Here is a 22631-nt window from a genome sequence, read left to right as displayed (position 1 = left end):
CTTTGTACCAATCCAGGATGAGGGGCGTGGCGCTCGGATCTAATCCCGCCGGTGGGTAGTCGCCTTCTGAACAAGGTCAAGGAGCTGTAATGCGCATGCGCAATAAGATCTAGAGCCCATTGTGCTGTTGCTGGACGGTGGGGGTCGTAGTATAACTGGGGCTACTGGTCTTATTAGCGGGACAGGCAGACTACACAAATGGTTAGGTCATTGCACAATTGGTTTTTCTTTCAAGTCACATTGGAATTGAAGTGAATGGCAAAACGGGCATCTCCATTGTTCCTGGTATTCTTGTCTCAAAGTTTAGAGAGGTCATAGGTTTGCCTATACAGCAGTATCACCTGATCTTCCGCTATCAGATTTAACCCCTTTAAGGAGCGAGCCGGTTTTCATTTTTTCGTTTTCGTTTTTCACTCTCCGCGTTCCAAGAGCCATAACTTTTTTTATTTTTCCGTCAATAGAGCGGTGTGAAGGCTTATTGTTTGCGGGAGGAGTTGTAGTTTCTATTGGTAGCGTTTAAAGTGCCATATAATGTACCGGGAAACTGAAAAAGTTCTTTGCGGGCTGAAATTGGAAAAAAACTGTGATTCCCACATTGTTTTTTGTTTTTCATTTTTACGACTTGCACCGTGTGGTAAAAATGACAACTTAACTTTATTCTGCGGCTCAATACGAGTGCGGTGATACCAAATTTCTATCGTTTTTTTTAATATATTTTATTACTTTAAAAAAACAAAACTTTTTGCTAAAAAAAAAATTGTTTTATGTCGCCACAGTCTGAGAGTTATAACTAGTTTTTATTGGTACCATTGTGGTCTGTACAACTTTTGATCACTTTTTATTAAAAAATTTTTGCGAGCTAAGGTGACAAAAAAACAGCAATTTTGGGGTTTTTAACTTTTTTTTTTACGGCATTCACCGTGCGATTAAATAACGCTATATTGTAATAGTTCAGACTTTTACGGACGCAGCAATTTTGTTTTATTTTTGACATTACTTTAGAGGAAAAATGGGAAAAGAGGTTTTTCAAACTTACATTCTTTTAATGAAACTTTTTTTTACACATTTTATTAGTCCCCCTAAGGGACTTGAACCAGTGATCGTTAGATCGTTGGTACAATTACTACATTACTAATGCATTGCAGTATATTATCATTTTTACAAGAGACACGGCTTAACAGAGGCAGACCTGGGGGCCTTCATTAAGCCCCTGGGCTGCCATGACAACCACCGGCACCCCCCTAATCACAGTGTGGGGGCGCTGATGAGCTGTCGGAGGGGGCCGCCCCCTCTTTTCAATACTTCAGATGCTGCGGTCGCGATTGGCCGCAGCATTTGAGGGGTTAAATGGCCAGAAACACCGCGGGTGTCAGCTCTAAAACACAGCTGACACCCGCAGTGTATGGAGCACGCTCAGCCCGTGAGCGCGCTCTATACTTCTCTATGATACGTATCATGTACATGTACGTGATAATGCGTCAAGGGGTTAAAGTCACACACGCCAACTCTCCCGGAATATATGGGCACTGCGTCCTGATTAATATTTACCACCCTCTGTTTCTGAAGTCCTCATTGTCGGTCACCCCGAGAGTGAAGAGGACTGCAAGCTGCAGGAACGAGGAGAGGTAATAAGGGGTCAGTCTAGTCTGGGGTCTATTAGTTTAGGGGGTCTGGTCTGGGGGGTCTATTAGTTTAGGGGGTCTAGTCTGGGGGGTCTATTAGTTTAGGGGGTCTAGTCTGGGGTCTATTATTTTAGGGGGTCTAGTCTGGGGTCTATTATTTTAGGGGGTCTAGTCTGGGGTCTATTAGTTTAGGGGGTCTGGTCTGGGGGGTCTATTATTTTAGGGGGTCTAGTCTGGGGTCTATTAGTTTAGGGGGTCTGGTCTGGGGTCTGTGACGTTTTGTCTATAGTGACGTCCTGTAACGCAGCAGCCATTGGACGATGTGGTAACATGACAAGTTTTTTATATTTCTTTTATTTTTGAGGTTGGAGAGTGTTTGATCCGCAAGAAAATGTAGTCGCATTTCTCCCCATTCAGGTAAAAAGCACAAAATTACTACTTTCTGTGACCGATGGGACTTCAAATTCTCGCACTGCACCCCAAAATCCTCTGAAGGTGCAGATTTATATTTCGGGAATCCTCACCAAAATTGCACAACAACTGCATGTCATCCTTAAGAGACTATTCACACAACAATTCCGACCCACAATCCGCCGGGAAATCTGCCAGAAAATCTGCACCAAACTGTGATTAAAAAAAAATCTGACTTTGAACGCAATAGGGGAAATCTTCAACAATCTGCACTGCAGGTCAATGTCCACGTGGAAATTTTCTGCAGCTTGTGGATGAGATTTGCTAAAGGAGACTTAAAATCTCCACTTTTCTGCTTCTGTAATACGCTGTAGATTTTTCACCTGCAAATCTGCAGCGTATCCGCCAAGTGTGAACAATTCCTTATCTGGACATCACTGTATATATTTAGGCAGTGAATGTTGGTATTAGTGGGGCACCCTGTGACATTATTATGTAGCGCTTTTATTTGGGTATTGTGGTGGCGTTATGTTGTGCCTGGTATGATGGTTATAACCCTCAAATACTGGAGGAGTACCTGGATGCAGCGCCCAAGTAGGACAAAGGACAGCAGGCACTACCGTTACCTGATGGACACTGGCTGACTCAAGGCACTAAGTCTAGATTCACACGAGCGTGGGCAAACTCAGACGTGAAAAACGTCACACGAGCCTGGGCAAACTCAGACGTGAAAAACGTCACTTTTTCACATCCAAGGTGCCCCTGTGCGGGTTCAGTTTTCACGGATCCCCATACACTTGAGCCTATGGAGGGATCGTAGGACAGGTTCTATTTTTCAACGGACCCTTCACACTCTCTGTTGAAACAACGGCCATGTGAACGGCCCCATTGAAAACCGTGCGTCCGTGTGACGGCTGTTGTTTTAACGGCCATCACACGGACGTATTCAGCTTTCGTGTGAATAAGGTCTCAGTAGCCCCCTTGTCTCCACCCTAGGCTCCTGGAAGGCTGGTCCGGACTCATGCTGCAAGGAGACTCCTAGATCGCGACCCCGAGATGTTCTAAAGTAGACGATGGCTAAGAGGATCGTGGTTAGGCGAGTTTGATTAGAAACATGGACAATAAATTGTACTGGGTCAGTAGACAGGCTCGTAGTCCAAAAATCATAGCCAAAGTTAAATAAGGCTGGGGCTACACGGCGACTTTGGTAGCGATACAAGTCGCTCGGCCGAAGATCGCTGTGTCGCACCACCTGAATCGCCGGTAATGAGAGCGAATGTGGTCAATTTGCAACCCAGAATGTGCCGCGACAACTTAAGGCCTTATTTACACGAGCGTGTGCGTTTTGCACACGCAAAAAACACAGCGTTTTGCGTGCGCAAAAGGCACTTAACAGCTTCGTGTGTCATCAGTGTATGATGCGCGGCTGTGTGATTTTCGCGCAGCCGCCATCATTATGACACTCTGTTTGGATGTTTGTAAACAGAGAATCACGTGGTGCTTTTCTGTTTACATTCAGAGTTTGACAGCTGTTGCGCGATTCACGCAGTTCGCACAGAAGTGCTTCCGTGAGGCATGCGTGGTTTTCACGCACCCATTGACTTCAATGGGTGCGCGAAAAACGGCGAAATATAGAACAAGTCGTGAGTTTTACGCAACGGACTCACGCTGCGCAAAACTCACGGACTGTCTGCACTGCCCCATAGACTAATATAGGTGCGTACGACACACATGAAAAGCATGCGCGTATATTATGCTTGTGTAAATGATGCCTAAGGCCTCATTTACATGAGCGTGTGCGTTTTGTGTGCGCAAAAGGCACTTGACAGCTCCGTGTGTCATCCGTGTATGATGCGCGGCTGCGTGATTTTCGCGCAGCCGCCATCATAGAGATGAGGCTAGTCTACGTCAGTCACTGTCCAAGGTGCTGAAAGAGTTAACTGATCGGCAGTAACTCTTTCAGCACCCTCGACAGTGCATTCCGATCACCATATCGCGTAACCTGTTTAAAAAAAAAGAGGTTCGTACTTACCGAGAACTTCCCGGCCGTTGCCTTGGTGACGCGTCCTTGGTGACGTGTCCTTGGTGACGCGCCTCTCTTGACATCTGGCCCCACCTCCCTGGATGACGCGGCAGTCCATGTGACCGCTGCAGCCTGTGCTTGGCCTGTGATTGGCTGCAGCTGTCACTTGAACTGAATTGTCATCCCGGGAGGTCAGACTGGAGGAAGAAGCCGGGAGTTATCGGTAAGTCAGAACTTTTTTTTTTTTTTGACACGTTCACGTATATTGGGATCGGAAGTCACTGTGCAGGGTGCTGAACCAGTTTAACTCTTTCAGCACCCTGCACAGTGACTGTCTCCTGCCGGCTTCGGTCAAAACGAGTTCGGCCGAACCCGGTAAAGTTCGGTTCGCTCATGTCTAAGACACTCCGTTCGGAAGTTTGTAAACAGAAAAGCACGTGGTGCTTTTCTGTTTACATTCAGTTTGACAGCTCTTGCGCGAATCACGCAGTTCGCACGGAAGTGCTTCCGTGCGGCATGCGTGGTTTTCACGCACCCATTGACTTCAATGGGTGCGTGACGCGCGAAAAACGCACGATTATAGAACATGTTGTGAGTTTTACGCCACGCACTCGCGCAGCGCAAATTTCACGCATCGTCTGCACTGCCCCATAGAGTAATATAGGTGCGTACGACACGCGTGAAAAGCACGCGCGTCGCACGCGCGTATATTACGCTCGTGTAAATGAGGCCTAAGGGTCACAAAGCGACCACAATCACTTTCATTACGTGCGATGCATGCACCAGAGAATCTGCAAGATAAGCAACTGCTTACAGGTGGAGTGCTCTTTTAAATGACTGCTCGCCCTCTGATGGCCATTAGTAGTAGTGCAGCCCTGACGACTACGACAGCTCGACTTATGCTGCCCTTTAGCAGCAGTGCGGCCGTGACAACATTATGGTTTGCCCGGGGGCCTCCGCAGACCTGGTCATATATTAGTTATTGCCCGTAGATATACCTCTAGTATCATAGCAAAGGATGACATTCCCGCCAACCCTGAAGCAGCCAAATAGCCTGTTTAAAGGGGTTGTCCAGTTTAGGAAACCTATTTTCATACACCCGATTAGGGATTTCTGAGTTAATAGAGGGGGGTCCTTTGTTCAGGGTCCTCATCTCTTGGCCAGAGTGGGGAGCGGTTACATAGAGCGTCTTTTGCTCTGGAGGACCTGTCCTATATTACACAGACAACACATTGATATGAATGGGCACTGTGTAATACTTCATTTTCCCTGTGGTGGCGCTGCAGGGAAACTGAACACTTACTGCCATGTTTCCCCACAGATTACAGCTGATCGTTGGGGGTCCCAGCAAGAAGATGCTTTGTGATCTGCTTATTATCAAGGGACCGTTCTAACAAGTAGAGATTGTCCAACATGGAGAACCCCTTTAAGAAGTGAAGTGCTATAAGTGGCACATGTTTATGACTGAGGGTGATGGTGCCCAGGAGCTTTTTTCGACGCCTCTTCATGTAGGCCTGGATATAGTTTGTGGGTGGAAATGCTCCTAATTTTTCTTTGCCTTTAAGGCTATGTTCACACGGAGTTCTTTGCAGGCAGAAAATTCTGCCTCAAAATTCCGTCTGTAATTGTGAGGCAGATTCTGATTTGCCTGCACGCCGTTTGCCGGGTTTTTCACCCGCGGCCATTGAGCGCCGCGAAATACGCTTCCTCTGCCTCCCGTTGATGTCAATGGGAGGTCAGTGACGTAAACGCCCGAAGATAGGGCATGTCGCTTCTTTTTCCTGCGAGACGGTTTTTCCGCTGGCGGGAAAAAAAAACGCCTCTGCCTCCCATTGGAATCAATGGGAGGCTTTTTGGCGCGGTTTCCGTATCAAAAACCTCTGTGTGAACTGGCCCTAACAATTCACATATATTACAAATAGTATTTGAAGTCATTTTTGTTTCGGGATATTTATGTGATCCCGGATAACCTTGGCTGTCAATGATCTTCATAGGAGCCCATAATTGCAAAATCCTATTTATTTGCAAAACTATTTGACATATTCCGCTCCCCGCCCCTCCCCCTGTCGCACTTTCAAAGAATGCGATCAAATACAAGCAGCAAAAGTCCAATTTACTGAACATTTATTTCACTTTGCAGTTTCTACGGCAACCGGAATCTTCCGTAGATATAGAAAAGTTCCAGCTCCCTATAGTCTTATGAGGCAGCAATCACAAATATCTTTTTATCAAATGAAAAAAACAAAAAAAACCTTAAAATTATAACAAAACTTCACAGACCAAAGTTGTAGTCCTGGAATTTTCCTATAGTCCCATTTAAAGGAATGTGAGAAATATTCACAAGGAAAGCGTTGCGCCCTCCAGTTCCTGACGACTCCATTAAAGTTACTGGCCGACTATGTGGCCTCCGAAAAAAGTTGCTACTTCGCTTTAGCAATCGGGGGGGTTTCGCGGTGGTTATCTCTCCGAGAGGCAAATTCTCATTACTCAGTGCTTTACCTACAGGGCATACGGCTGCTATGGGGCCAGTGATGAAAAGACGACCGGCACTGACCTGCCCCCTTTGCTTGCTGTAACACTGTCAGTGGCGTAACTACCGCTATAACAGCCATAGCGGCTGCTACGGGGCCCACGACGTGATGGGGCCCATGCTGCCTGCCGGCCCATGCCCAGTGGAGCTACTAGCAGACGCTACGGCTGCTACAGAGGTAGCGACGCCACATGCAATAGTATCTGCGTCCTTAGGATGGAGATACTATTGAACACTATAGCAGAGCAGGGAGGTATCTCCTTCCTCTGCCATTTACTAGACTACAGGTCATGTTCGGCCAGCGGCCTATCAGGCACAGGATCCCTGCGCAAGACGGCGTAATGAGGTCACTGGATCACGCCGGCCTACGCAAGGATCCCAGTCGCCGGTGATGCTTTGGAGCTGCCCTGTTTGTCGTGGGAACGGGGCCTAGGTATAAAGATTTATTTGTTTGAGGGGTGCTATGTACAGTGGGGGATTGTTTTGCACTATCTACAAGGGTGAGGTGGGGGTGCTATCTATAGGGGGCTGTATGGTGCTATCTACAGGGGGGGCTGTATGGCGCTATCTACAGGGGGGCTGTACGGCACTATCTTCTGGGGGGCTGTGTGTGGCACCCAGGGGAGGGGGGGGCCCGGTCAAAAGTTTGCCATGGGGCTCCGTCTTTCCTAGTTACGCCCCTAGACACTGTCATAAGTGCTACCAACAGCCACCACTAGGGGAAGCTCACTGCATACAGATTTATACAGCTCCAATTAGGCTCCATACAAGCTGTATAAGGGTGAGTTCACACATAGCAACCACAGCGTGTCGGAGGTGCGTCTGCGATGTGGCCAAAAATGATAATGAGCTCACCCAATCCATGTGTGGTTAATGCCCTCTAGTGGTAGCAGCCAGAACTATATCAAGTCAGAAAAGCAGAGCTCCCCTATACGGATATATTAATCAGCGCAGAATTTTGTACCTGAATTGGTGGAAGGCGTAGTAAGGGTATGTTCACACACAGTGTTTTAAGGCGTATTTCGGGGGGTTTACGCCTCGAAAAACGCCTGAAAAAAACGGAAGCTGAACGCCTACAAACATCTGCCCATTGAAATCAATGGGAAAAACAGCACTTAGTTCATACGGGGCATCTTTTTACACCACTGTTCTAAACAACGAAGCGTAAAAAGATGGTCCGTAAAAAGAAGTAGCAGGTCACTTCTTGAGGCGTTTTTTGGAGCTGATTTTCCATTGAACACTATGAAAAACGCCTCAAAATGAAGCTCCAAATTAAAAGAAGCTTCATTTTCCGCTTCAAAAACGCCTAAAAATCAGAGGCTGTTTTCTCTGACGTTCTTGAGTTTGTGAGTGCACATACCCTAAGTTTAGCAGGGTTTTCTAAGATTCTTTGGAGCGCATAAGAATTACTTACAGTAAGTAATCCGATCTCCTAAAAGCTTTAGTCAGACGTCCATTACTGGGTCAGGGGCCACAATGACGACCTTTGGGTTACACCTGGCCCCAGCAGTACTATAAGTGAACCTAAGGCCTTATCCGCACAAGCGTGTCCTATTTGCATCCCCAAGAAACTGACAATGTTTCATAAATGTCCGCGTTACGTCCGTACGTCATCCGTTTTTAATGAATCAGAGGGCTTGCTCGGCTGTTTTCGTAACTCCCATAGAAGTGAACAGAGAGACGCATACAGGTATGCAGCCACCTCTCCGTTCATTCTCCACCTGGATGGCAGGACAAGGTCGGGTGACCCTTGTTCTGTAGATAGGTGCGGATCCCAGAGCTGAAAGCCGTATATCAGACATTTATGGCATATTCAGGCCTGGGTGGCAAAAAATAATGGGGGCTGAATTTGATTTCTGCTACTCGGCCCCCTCTCTTCTATATACGCCACTGATAGATAAACATATGGTTGTTTTTTTTCACACTTCACTATAGTGTAGATGTTCTCCGCTGCCTATATGAAACAATACTATTGACAAGGTCGAAATCTTTAAAGTAAAAAGTTTCCTAAATGTCTGTTTGTTCCATCAACAGTGAAAAGTAGCAGCCATTCATGCAGGAAATTCTCATTTATCTTGTAGACCACGACGTCCATCAGTCTTACAGGAATCGGAGGCGTTACGCTGAGAAGTGGCTCCGCTGACCGTCACTTCTGTTCTCCTACAAACCTTGTATTATTTTTCATAACAGCCACTTGTTTTCTGGATTTGGATCAGATCACGTAGATCCATCTCCAATGACGGCAAGTATAGGGCATTTATATTATTGTAATGCTCCCAAAAAATGGCGGTAAATCTCATATTTTCAAACTGGATAAATGACTTCAGTAAATATGTGGCACTTGTTCATTTTCTTTTCTTCTTTTTCTTGATTGTAGTTCAGAATTATTCTATTCTTTCTATAAAAGCAGAGCCGCAGTGTAAATCATGGTGGAGGCACAGCAGCACCACACTGAACATCTGATGAGACAGAGAGTGCATTTGTGACTACCATATATGGACAGTGATGTCAAGGGTTTCCCCAGGACCAGTGTCCCCAGCCAGTGTGCTTGCGTTGCTTTGGCCGGGGACTGTGGACAGTGATGTGGATACATGGACAGCGATGTCAGCAGGTTCCCTGGACACAGTGCTTCAAGTACCTCTCTTCCTAGGGACTTCGGGCAACGTATTCCACTGTATGCCTATACCTCCAATGTATAACTCAGATGAGAGTAAAAAGCGTGATGTGTACAAGGCCTTACCTGGATCTGCAGTCAGGTGTAGGTCCAAGCTAAACACTAACAGTATGGCCCTGTTTACACTGAGGTTTTTTTACGAGGAAACCGCGTCGAAAAACACGCCGGAAAACTGTAAAACCGTCTTGCGGGAAAAAGAAGCTACATGCCCTATCTTCTGGCGTATACGTCTCTGACCTCCCATTGACGTCAATGAGAAGCAGAGAAAGCGTTTTTCGCGGCGATTTTGCCCGCAGCGCTCAATAGCCACGGGCGAAAACGCGGCATACAGCGTGCAGGCAGATCAAAATCTGCCTCAAAATTCCAGACGGAACTTTGAGGCAGAATTTTCTGCCTGCAAAAAAACTCAGTGTGAACAGGGTCTTAGTTTTCTTGTTAACGTTTTGGAAATTTTGGAGAACTATTTACATCACGTTTTATTATTATTTTTAGAGGGAAAACCAGACCAGACCCCTAAACCCATTTAGACCCCGAGCCTGACTCCAAAAAGGAATCAATCCCCAGAACATAATTTAAAAATTCATTCAAACCCCAGACCGCTAGTGTTGCCATAGGAATGAACGGGATTCTAATGCACCTGTGGAGCCCCTTTGTTAGCAATAGGTGGTGGTCCCAGCCCTCATACCTCCCTCATTCTATCTCCGGGCACTTCTCTATGACATATGAAATATTCGCTAACACTGGGGGTCACTTTACTGCTTGGAGGGGGATGTTTCAGAGTTCAATCTGAATGAAGAATATTCATTACATTCAGTATTTCCCTGTGAATTTCTGATACCGCATAAAAAGAATCAAATGCTATAAAACGGCCCCAATTTTTATTTGCGCTATCATTGTCTTCCTGGCAATTCTCTTGAATTTAATACACAATTTCAGTGGAATATTTTACCGGTGGATATTACGGTGCTGCGTAAACTTTACTGCTATTGCAATGAGCACAGTAAGGAGATTTATTATGGCCGAGCACCATGCGGGCAGGTTAAATAGGTTCTGGAGACAACAGCTGGACTTTATGTGAAAATACTAATGTAGGAGATGCCCTAAACAACAGACTTTTGTGAACCCACTAAATGCCCTCCCAATAGTATACATCCCTGGAAGGAACCACCAGTGCATCTAAATGGCTTGAAGGGCTCAGGCTGGTTAATTTGAATATTGCTTGTAAAACCTTTGTGTTGCAAACTATAGCTATTATATTCTGATAACTAGGATAGATAGATGGAAATTTAAATAAAAAGTTGTCACCGTGTGCATACATTACATTACTTATCCTGTACTGGTCCTGAGTTACATCCTGCATTATACTCCAGAGCTGCACTCACTATTCTGCTGGTGGAGTCATTGTGTACATACATTACATTACTTATCCTGTACTGATCCTGAGTTACATCCTTTATTATACTCCAGAGCTGCACTCACTATTCTGCTGGTGGAGTCACTGTGTACATACATTACATTACTTATCCTGTACTGATCCTGAGTTATATCCTGTATTATACTCCAGAGCTGCACTCCCTATTCTGTTGGTGGAGTCACTGTGTACATACATTACATTACTTATCCTGTACTGATCCTGAGTTACATCTTGTATTATACTCCAGAGCTGCACTCACTATTCTGCTGGTGGAGTCACTGTGTACATACATTACATTTCTTATCCTGTACTGATCCTGAGTTACATCTTGTATTATACTCCAGAGCTGCACTCCCTATTCTGCTGGTGGAGTCACTGTGTACATACATTACATTACTTATCCTGTACTGATCCTGAGTTACATCTTGTATTATACTCCAGAGCTGCACTCACTATTCTGCTGGTGGAGTCACTGTGTACATACATTACATTACTTATCCTGTACTGATCCTGAGTTATATCCTGTATTATACTCCAGAGCTGCACTCACTATTCTGCTGGTGGAGTCACTGTGTACATACATTACATTACTTATCCTGTACTGATCCTGAGTTACATCCTGTATTATACTCCAGAGCTGCACTCACTATTCTGCTGGTGGAGTCACTGTGTACATTACATTACTTTTATTGTACTAATCCTGAGTTACATCCTGTATTACACTCCAGAGCTGCACTCCCTATTCTGTTGGTGGAGTCACTGTGTACATACATTACATTACTTATCCTGTACTGATTCTGAGTTACATCTTGTATTATACTCCAGAGCTGCACTCACTATTCTGCTGGTGGAGTCACTGTGTACATACATTACATTACTTATCCTGTACTGATCCTGAGTTATATCCTGTATTATACTCCAGAGCTGCACTCCCTATTCTGCTGAAGTCACTGTGTACATACAATACATTACTTATTGTTAAGGATCTGCAAGGCACAGCTTCTGTATCCACGCCCATAGGTAATCAGTCTGCACCTGCTTCTATGTCTGTGAGACTGACTCCATCTTCCACCACTCAGGATGGCAGGCTTAGGAGTGGGAGAGCCTATCACAGCCTGGCCAGACGGAGCTAGCTCCCGCCCTCTGTCTTTTTATACCTGCCTTTCCTGTTCCTCCTTGCTTGTGATTCTTGTTTTGTTTCCTGGCCCTGCTGCAGCTTCTTGAACCATTTTACCCTGCTTCATATTGACCCTGGCTTACTGACTACTCTCCTCCGCTGCGTTTGGTACCTCGTACACTCCTGGTTTGACTCGACTTGTTCACTACTCTCCTGCTCTGCATTTGGTACCTCGTACACTCCTGGTTTGACTCAGCTCGTTCACCACTCTTGTTGCTCACGGTGTTGCCGTGGGCAACTGCCCCTTTTCCCTTGCTTCTGTGTACCCTTGTCTGTTTGTCTGTCGGGCACTTATTGAGCGTAGGGACCGTCGCCCAGTTGTACCCCGTCGCCTAGGGCGGGTCGTTGCAAGTAGGCAGGGACTGAGTGGCGGGTAGATTAGGGCTCACTTGTCTGTTTCCTTACCCCCCTCATTACACTTATCCTGTAGTGATCCTGAGTTATATCCTGTATTATACTCCAGAGCTGCACTCACTATTCTGCTGGTGGAGTCACTGTGTACATACATTACATTACTTATCCTGTACTGATCCGGAGTTACATCCTGTATTATACTCCAGAGCTGCACTCACTGTGTACAAACATTACTTATGCTGTACTGATCCTGAGTTATATCCTGTATTATACTCCAGAGCTGCACTCACTATTCTGCTGGTGGAGTCACTGTTACATACATTACATTACTTATCCTGTACTGATCCTGAGTTATATCCTGTAACTCAGGATGCGTTTTTTGGATGTGGTTTTTCTATGCGGTTTTAACCGCACCTGAACCATAACGTCTGAATGCACACTAAGGCCCCCTGTACACGGCCATAGCTGTAATCACGGTCTGTGATTAGGGCTACAGCAGGCCGTGGACAGTCACCCACATTTGCAGTCTGTGCTCCCATTATAAAGTATGGGAGCACGGTCCGTAAAATAAAAAAAATAGGACATGTCCTATTTTTTCCGGAAACTTTCTAAGGCCCGTAAATATACGGAAATATATACGGGAAGGTGTCTGTCGGCCATAGAAATGAATTATGGACGGTAATTATGGATAAAATCTACGGTCGTGTGCATGGGGCCAAGGTCTCTCTCAAACGCCAGTATTTGGTCAGTATTTTTCATCAATATTTGTAAGCCAAAACTAGGAGTGGGGTTAAAACACTCCAAACGTGCAAATGTTTCCATTAGGGTATGTTCACACAGGGCGGATAGGCTGCTTAAAAGCCCTGGTCGCCGCAGGGAATTCCGGCTGAAAAGCCGCACCAAATTGATGCGGAAAACTGCACACAAAAAAAAAAGTATTTTTGTGTTTTTTGCCTGTGCAGAGTTTACAGGTGAAACACATTTATTGTACAAGTTTCACCTGTAAAAACTGCACAGACAAAACCGCATCGAAAACCGTGTTGTTTTTTTTCACTCAACCAAAATTGTCTCATGTAAATGTACCCTAAAATTACTGCACAACTTTCTGGTGTAAAGTCGACTCATCCCAGAATTAGATTATTAGGTTTAGGAATAATTTAAGTTTATATTGTACTTTTTTCATTACGTGACAAACAGATTTATTTATTAAAAAAAAAAAATTATCTAAACTTTTTTAAATTATGATCTCTTTCAAGTTTGCCCTCAGTTCCAGCTCTTTTCAATGTGGTAAAGCAATCGATCTCTTATGACACCTAGTCAATGAGAGGAGAAGGTTCACGTCCCGTCATGTCTGCTATGTAGTTATTGACGTGGCCTTAAAAAACAAAAATGTTTTTCTTCATCGGCCTTCAACAACAGTATTCCCTTAAAACAATTCACTTGTGATGAATGAGTTATTTATTTGTAGAAATCTCCCTAAAGCCGGATCTATGAAGGTCAAACTTTCGCAAGGTAATAAGTTCAAAAATGTATCCAAAAACGAGGGAATAAAATTCATTTCTCAGACAATGTCTCATGAAGACAACACTGATCCATATGACCTGTTAGGGCATATGGACGTCACCGAAGGGGGTCCCCCGCTCCGAGTCCTTGTATTACACATCTGAATGTTCGCCATGCAATACTACATTTCCCCTGCAGTGGCCGCTGCAGGAATCAATGTCTGGCTGGACGGGGCTTCCCACAGTAAAATCAGCTGTTTGCCAGGGTTGTCGGGAGCTGGACCCGTGGCGATGTATAGCAAAGAGTAAAAAAAATTATTAAAGTGAGGCTGACTATCTCCACAACTATAAAGGGCAGAGCAACAATTCAATTGGTGGAGATGCTGAGGATTTATGCACCTCTCGGCCCACCAGTTCCCCAGCTTCACAAATATATCTCTCCCTTCCTCAGGAACAGGAGTTGCTTTGGACAATCCCTTTTTGTTAGAAGGGTCCGCCAATAATACTGATCTCAGGGTGGTCCCCAGTGATCAGCTGTGGTGGAATCTAGCAGCAAGTGTTTTAATTTCCCTGCAGCGCCACCGCAAGTCAAATTAAAGAATACAGTGTTCCTGTTTATATTAATGGACTGTACTTGTAGTGCACAGACAAGCCGGGTCCTCCAGAATAGCAGATGCTCTTGGTAGCATCTCTCCACTTTGGCTAATAGATTTGGGTCCTGATTGGGGTCCCTCTATTGACTCGGTACTTGATAATGGGTTTTCTAATCTGGACAACCCCTTTAAACACCATCTTGAATTTTGTATTTTTTTTCCATAACGCGTTTCTTATTTTTTTTCAGGCTGACGCAGCTGATACAAGGTATTCCGCAAGGGTAAGTGTTATTGTTATAACCAATTTTAATCGCCTGGCAATTGTTATATCCAAAGGGATTGTATATGCGTTTTTCATGATGAATATCTACAGTTTAATGTCTTGCAATCATCGGATGGCTCAGTTGTAGGTTTTAAAACTCAGTGATTTCTTACTAAGTGCCTCCATGTGCGAAACGCAGCAGTACAATGGCCGCCAGGATCATAATGATTAGAAGGTAATGTACCTCTGTATAATTGTTTCAATTTCAGTGTGATGATGTCGACTAAATGTTTCCAGCGCAGATAATACAGTCGATTTTAGATTCCATAGACGTCACAGTACACTCCGAGACATTATGTCCCCAGACCTGCGGAGAAGAGACTGATACACAACAAACAGATGGTAATTTTGCACATTTTAATTGAAATCATATTTCACGACAGATAAAAGAGCATGAGAGTAACAGCTCCCCCTAGCAAGAAACTCTACCAGGCTGAAGCGTGTAATGTTATATGAGCGATGCCACCCGCCTGGACTCCATAATATTCAGACACTCCATGGAGCTGTAAGGTGTCCCACGTCTGACTGATAACTCCCCCCTCCAGGTCAGCATCTGGCATAATAAAATACATTATGTGAAGGCTTCCCGGCAAAATAGTTATTCCGTGAGCAGCTGCAAACTTCTGTTATAAGTGAAGGCGGCGGCGCAACTGCAGTGCACTAGCGGAGTATCCTTAAAGTGAACCTGCACCCTTCACAATCATGCAATTTTTACATCCAAAATTCGGAATATTTTTTCAATATATCCTTATATTGGTCGGAGCTCTTTTTCCCCCCTGATATACAGCACTAAATCCGCCGCACACACGTAGAGTTAAAAAAAAAATAATGTGCTGATTGCCTACTGCCACCACTAGGGGGAGCTTATAAAATGGATACTATGTTATTATTGAGTTCAATCTTTAAATCAGAGGTCAGCAACTGTGGAGAGCAGTATTACTAGTGGGGGTACTGTGGGGGGCATAAATACTAGTGGGGGAGCGCAATTACTAGTGGGGACACTGTGGGGGAAAATAATTTACTAATGGGGGGCACTTTGGGAGAGCACTATTACTAGTGGGGGCTCTCTGGTGGGAACATAATTACTAATAGGGGCATGGTGGGGGAGCACTATTACTAATGGCAGTATGGGGAATACTATTACTAATTTAGCTCTCTGGGGTGCATTATTACTATTTGCTGGGTACAATTAGATTTGAGGGCGCTGTGTGGCACTAATTACTGCAGTACAGTATTTGGGGGCACTGGGCAGCACAGCAGGCACAGTATTAGGGATAGCAGCATGGTGACATTGTTAGAGCACCATGATTGGGAGTTTGCGTTGCAAAAGGTAGGGAGGATGATGGGAAAAGTTAGGAACCTAAGATGTCTGGCAGAAAACTCTGCAGACAGGTTGTGACTGGAAGAAGCGTTCGTGGCTCCGGGCTGAGTGGAGAAGATTAAGAAAGAGGACTCTACATCAGAGAAGACGTCACCTGTGAGTCACTAGATGTACTTGTTGCTTATTCCTCTTGTAACTGCGTCTGATAAGTGCTGGATTCTTCTATATGTTGTGTAGCGCTAAATTTAATGAAAAAGGTAATGTCTATTTATTTATATTAAAAAAAAAATCTCCGCCCCCCATGGTCAGATCTCAACTCAGTAGATCTCAAAACCTACAGTATGCAGTAAGCTCCAGGGCCCCTCTTGTGGTGGTTGCTCTTAGGCTCCCTCTAGTGGTGGTTGCTGGCAGCCTTTATGTTATAGTTTTAATTTATTTCTATGCGGCGGATTTGAAGCTCTGACAGCTATAAGGATGTATGTAGAAATAAATAGGCACAGAATTTTTAAGCTAATAAGATAAAAAGGAAATTATATTCCTAAGTGGACATTCAGTTTAAGGGTATGTTAACATTCAGTATTTTGTAGGCGGAAAAATCTGACTCAAAATTCCTTCAGGCATTTTGAGGCAGATTTTAATCTGCCGGCAGAACACTTGCCATATGTTTCATGGCGTTTTTCAGCCGAGGGCAAAAAATGCAGCGGAAAACGCTTTCTCTGCCTCTCATTGATGTCAATGGGAGGTCAGAGACGGAAACGCCCGAAGAAAGGGCATGTCACTTCTTCTTCCCGCAAGCGTTTTTTTTCGCTCCCGGGTAAAAAACGCCTTTGCCTCCCATTGAAATCAATGGGAGGCAACTTTGGCTGTTTTTTCCCGCGGTTTCCACAGCAAGAACCACAACAAAAAACTGTGTAAAAGGCCTAAAGAAGTTTTTATGGGTGTAACAAGCAGTGGCATACATAGATTGGAGGGGATCCAATCGCAAATATTAAAGTGGGTGTGCCCCTCATTATGGCGCCGGGTTTTGCCCTTTCCATTTACCAAGGGCACGTCCTCGCCCTTTCCATTTACCAAGTAGCCACCTCATTGCTTGCTAACAATGTAGTTCCTCTAGAGGGGAGTCCTGCACACGTTCTCACCACCAAGTAGCAAAATGCATGGGATTAAGTCACTTAAAACGAAGAGCTCCCCCTAGTGGCGGCTTCAGCAGAAAACATTTTTTATAATTTAAAGGGGGTTGTTTCATAAAGACAACCACTTTTTGTATAGAAGCCGATCCAGCTTTTCTAAGCCCCCTGAGATCCGCTGTTTTCCCCAGCGGAAGCCGCATCTGGCTATACAATTCCCTTCTATAACGTCCATATGCGTTCTAATAGGGCACATTAATGGGGTCGTTTTATGAGAAAACCCCTATATCTTTCACCTGCAACAGAGTGGACCCCTCAGTATATATATTATATGCATGTGTCTCTGTAAATTAGTATTAATAGTTGACTAATGGTGCGAAATATTCAATAATCGGAACCCCAGCTGCCCTGAGGATACCGGATTATCAGATATTATGTTTTTGTTCTGAAAATCTATGCTGCCCACCCCACTGTCACCCTATATTCCTCCTCCATACAGTAATGTTGTAAGTAGACTAGATGGCTACACACCCTATAGATGAATACTGTATGTGGGAAAGGATCCTCATGACTTTGAAGAGACCAGAAGAGACCAGAAGTAATATTTTTGTTTATCCCCTTAGGCACTGTTACTGAAAATCTGACACAGCATTCGAAACAAAGAGCTACTGATGTGAATGTCCTTTCCATTACAATGTTATACAAGTAATCTTCTATGACTGGCCAGATTAGCAATTATTGCCAGATTAAAGGGATTTTATTGTACTTCATTTCTTTTGGAAATCCATTGGTCCCTGTTCACACAGAGTTTTTTTTGCAGGCAGAAAAAAAAATCTGCACTTTTTTTACAGGGCATTTTTGGGCCGCGGCCTTTGAAGCTAATGCAAGGACTGCGGGTAAAATGAGCGGCGCTGGTTTTCTGCCTATCATTGGGGTCAGGGGCGGAAACTGCAGCAAGAAAGGACATGCTGCTTTTTTTCCCCCCGCAAGCTGCCAAAAGCCGCCGGAGAAAAAAACAACTCCTTTGCCCCCCATTGAAATCAATGGTGGCGATCTCGGATGTTTTTTAGTGCTAAAATACTCTGTGTGAACTAACCCTTAGAATTTATATCTTCTATTGTATGAAAAACATGCACTAATAGTGTCGGTATACTACATGTTTGTGTATAGGTTCAGAGAGCACCAGATACGTGGAAGGGTGAGGTTTTGCACGGATAGGGGCCCAACCCAAACATAAATATAAAAGAGTATCCGGCACCAGTAGCGGATCCCCATATGGGCGTTTCGGGCGGTCGCCCGGGGCCCAAGGCTTGCAGGGGCCCCATAGCTTCCCACACCGCACACAAGTGAACCAAAACTCTCCAGGGCTGCTGCTGCCGGCCGCATTCTAGTGATCATCGGTCCCACAAGAGGCGGGGGGAATGTGCAGGGGGAGTCAATTGCGGCCAGGGAACAGGGGCACAGCACATCAGCTGTAGAGAGCAGACTGTCAGAGATTGTGATGGGCAGGTGCTGGAGTCTCTCTGACAGTCTGCTCCTCTGTGCTGCTGTACACTCTCCCTCCTGTCTAAACCTCCAGCAGCTGCCTGATAACGGCAAAACTGAAACTAGAGGGTGAAGGACCTGTGGTGACGTCACAGTCACATGATTAAGGTCCCGGAGGCTGCCAGAGACAAGCACCGCAGAGGAAGAGACTGTGGTAAGTGTGTGTGTGTATGTGTGTGTGTGTGTGTGTGTGTGTGTGTGTGTGTGTGTGTGTTAATGTAAGTCTATATAGTGTGTGCTGTGTATATAGTGTGTGCTGTGTATATAGTGTGTGCTGTGTATATAGTGTATATAGTGTGTGCTGTGTATATAGTGTATATAGTGTGTGCTGTGTATATAGTGTGTGCTGTGTATATAGTGTGTGCTGTGTATATAGTGTGTGCTGTGTATATAGTGTATATAGTGTGTGCTGTGTATATAGTGTGTGCTGTGTTTATAGTGTCTATAATGTAAGTCTATATAGTGTGTGTGGTTTGAATATATAGTGTTTGGTGTTAGTGTGAATTGTATATAGGGTGTTTAATCTCACATTTTTTGTGTGCAAAATAATTTCCCACCCATAGAGCCCTCTGCAGTAAGTCAGATGCTCAGAACCCCCCCTGCAGTATAATCTCCCCCATAGAGCCCTCAGTAGTTATTATACTGCAGGGGGGGAGGGGGGGGCAGAGCGTTTGATTGACTGTTCAGGGTTCTATAGGGGAATAAATCCTTCCCCCCCAGAGCCATAAGGGCGGATTTACACGAACGTGTAATACGTCCGTGCAACGCGAGTGCTTTTCACGCGCGTCGCACAGACCTATGCAAGTATATGGGGCAGTGCAGACTGTCAGTGATTTTTTCGCAGCGTGAGTCCGCTGCGTAAAACTGACGACATGTCCTATATTTCTGCGTTTTTTGTGCATCACGCACCCATTGAAGTCAATGGGTGCGTGAAAATCACGCATGCCACACGGGGGCACCTCCGTGGGACGTGCGTGATTTGTTCAACAGCAGTATAACTATGATTGCAAACAGAAAAGCACCAGGTGCTACAAACATACAAACAGAGTGTCATAATGATGGCGGCTGCGCGAAAGGCACGCAGCCGCGCATCATACACTGATGACACACGGAGCTGTTAAGTGCCTTTTGCGCGCGCAAAACGCCGCATTTTTTGCGTGCGCAAAACGCACACACTCGTGTAAATCCGCCCTAAGTGTCAGACACTTAGACCCTCCCATAGGGCACTCAGCGGTCAGTCAGATGCACTGGGGAGGGGTGTCTGACTGCTTAAAGGGTAACTAACGAAACTTTTTACAAAAAATTACATGTTATAGTGACATGTCAAATGTTCTAATCGGTGGGGGTCCGGGCACTGAGACCCCACCAATCGCTGAAACAAAGTGGCAGAAGCGCTCAGGTGAGTGAGGAGCCACTTTGTTTCTGATCGTCTTTCCTCTGATAGCCGAGCATGGGGTCTATGGGCACAACAGAAAGTCTATGAGTCCGTACACCGCGCAGAGAAAAGACAGTCAGAAATTAAGTGGAACAGCGCTCACCCGGGCACTCCTGCTGCTTTGTTTTAGTGATCGGTGGTGGTCTCAATGCTGGGACCCCCATCAATCAAAACTTCTGACATATCACTCTCACTATGACACGCCAAATGTTTTTTAAAAGTTTAGTTACCTCTTGGGGACTGAATTTATTGGTTTGAGTTAATGTATGGGCCTGGGTCTTAATTTGCTTAGGGGTCTGGGGTATAAGACAATTTATGGTGTTTATTTCTGAATTTTTATGTTGCTATAGATGCTGAAAATGGCTACAGAATCAAGGGGAAAAGATTTCTCATCAGGAAACTCTGCAGTCATCAGGAGAAGTCGCCATAGCGGTCTGTGTCAGATGGAGAAGAAAAGAGAACGACTCATCAGTGAAGACATCTCCTGTGAGTGATTGCATTTATAGATCTGTCACCTCTCCTGACATGTCAGTTATCGGAAATCCTTGTATTCCACATAAAGTCTTTGTGTACCCAGGACTAATAGACAAATGCGTGTTACCATTCCCCTTGTCAGGAGGATGTGTCCCTACACAGTGTGATACTGTCAGCGATGGTTGGAGACTGTCAGTGTGTAGGGACACAGCCCTTTGACAAGGGGAATCGTAGCACTCATTTGTCAATGCTCACACAGAAAGGTGGTGTTTAATATAGACATGACGTGGCAGGGCGGTGGTGGAGAAGGGGGCCCAAGCTTGTGGAACAGCCCAGGGCCCATGGTTTACTTAATCCGCCACTGTCCGGCACACCAAGTGGTGCTGATAGCGGCTGGCCGCTGTATCATGGCGCTATCAGCACCACTAGCGCTCGTCAATTCAGTTTCCCAGCACGGCTCAGTGCCTGATGAAGGTCACCTAGACCGAAACGTCGCACTCTGCCACTGGCATTAAAAACAAAAACAAAATAAAAAAAATACCTTTGTTTCAAAATTGGTGTGCCGGATACTCTTTTATATATATGTCGGTATACTACAGGCATCCTTCATACAATACTGTGACTGTTTTTCTTCTCATTATGGTACCCAAGAGGTTAAGTATCTTATTTTTAAGTGAAATTCTCCTTTTGAGTAAACAACGTGACTATTTCTGTGGAAGACAAAACATGTCGCAAGACAAATGTCACCAGTAAAGGTGATGCAACCGGAAACAAATCTATCTAACGGTGCGGGAAGTACAGATACAAGCAGGGTCAGGGGTCGGGAGGTCTGGGGGTCCCGTGCAGTCATTATAGTCATGTACATCCCGACCATTATTACTGAAGAGACTACAATCCTGTAGTCAACAGCTGATGAGCCAATGGTGACAGTACCGCGCACGTCTCCACTGCATGGTACAAAAAACGGTGATATCTGGGTAGGGAATGCCGCCAATCCACCAGAATTAGGGCGGATTTACACGAACGTGTAATACGTCCGTGCAACACGCGTGCTTTTCACGCGCGTGGCACGAACCTGTTCTAGTCTATGGAGCAGTGCAGACTGTCGGTGATTTTTGCGCAGCGTGAGTGTGTTGCGTAAAACTCACGACAGGTCCTCTATTTCGGCATTTTTCGCGCATCACACACCCATTGAAGTCAATGGGTGCGTGAAAATCATGCGCAGCACACGGAAGCACTTCCGTGGGACGCGCGTGTTTCGCGCAACAGCAGTAAAACTATGAATGTAAGGGTATGTTCACACGGCCTATTTACGGACGTAATTCGGGCGTTTTTGCCCCGAATTACGTCCGAAAATAGCGCTGACAAACATCTGCCCATTGAAAGCAATGGGCAGACGTTTGTCTGTTCACACGAGGCGTATATTTACGCGCCGCTGTCAAATAACGGCGCATAAATAGACGCCCGCGTCAAAGAAGTGACCTGTCACTTCTTTGGCCGTAATTGGAGCCGTTATTCATTGACTCCAATGAATAGCAGCGCCAATTACGTCCGTAATGGACGCGGCGTTCAAGCGCCTGCACATGCAGGTACGGCTGAAATTACAGGGATGTTTTCAGGCTGAAACATCCCCGTAATTTCAGCCGTTACGGACGCCCACGTGGTGCTTTTCTGTTTACAAACATCAAAACAGAGTGTCATAATGATGGCGGCTGCGCGAAAAGCACGCAGCCGCGCATCATATGATCATGGCACACGGAACTGTTAAGTGCCTTTTGCGCACGCAAAACGCCGCATTTTTTGCGTGCGCAAATTGCACACGCTCGTGTAAATCCGCCCTTAGAGAGGAACATAAATGCCAACTTCTGAGAAACATTTTCAGAAGCATTCCAGATAAGCGCGTAAATCTCACCTTCAAATTCTGGTCATGCCCCATTGAGATCACTACTTACAAAGCCAAATCTCTCCCACAGTGTCAGCCATAGAGTGCTCCCATAAACAATGACCTCAGTAACAATAGAATCAGTGTGTCCCATAGTTAGATTAAACATCAGTCATAGTGTTCCCAGAAAAAGTGCGCCCATTAATTGGGTTTCCTGGAATATTC

General features: G+C 45.3%; 1 long non-coding RNA gene across 1 annotated transcript; it reads left to right on the top strand.

Annotated features, from left to right (window-relative positions):
• Positions 1 to 87: 87 nt before the first annotated feature.
• On the top strand, positions 88 to 17816 carry LOC142657642 (uncharacterized). The gene is made up of 5 exons (XR_012849960.1): positions 88 to 201; positions 1987 to 2039; positions 14549 to 14581; positions 14832 to 14964; positions 17694 to 17816. It is a non-coding gene; the product is annotated as an uncharacterized LOC142657642 (long non-coding RNA).
• The last annotated feature ends 4815 nt before the right edge of the window (positions 17817 to 22631 follow it).

Source organism: Rhinoderma darwinii, chromosome 7 (assembly GCF_050947455.1).
Source record: "Rhinoderma darwinii isolate aRhiDar2 chromosome 7, aRhiDar2.hap1, whole genome shotgun sequence".
Taxonomy (NCBI): domain Eukaryota; kingdom Metazoa; phylum Chordata; class Amphibia; order Anura; family Rhinodermatidae; genus Rhinoderma; species Rhinoderma darwinii.
This window is presented reverse-complemented; position numbering and strand designations above follow the sequence as displayed.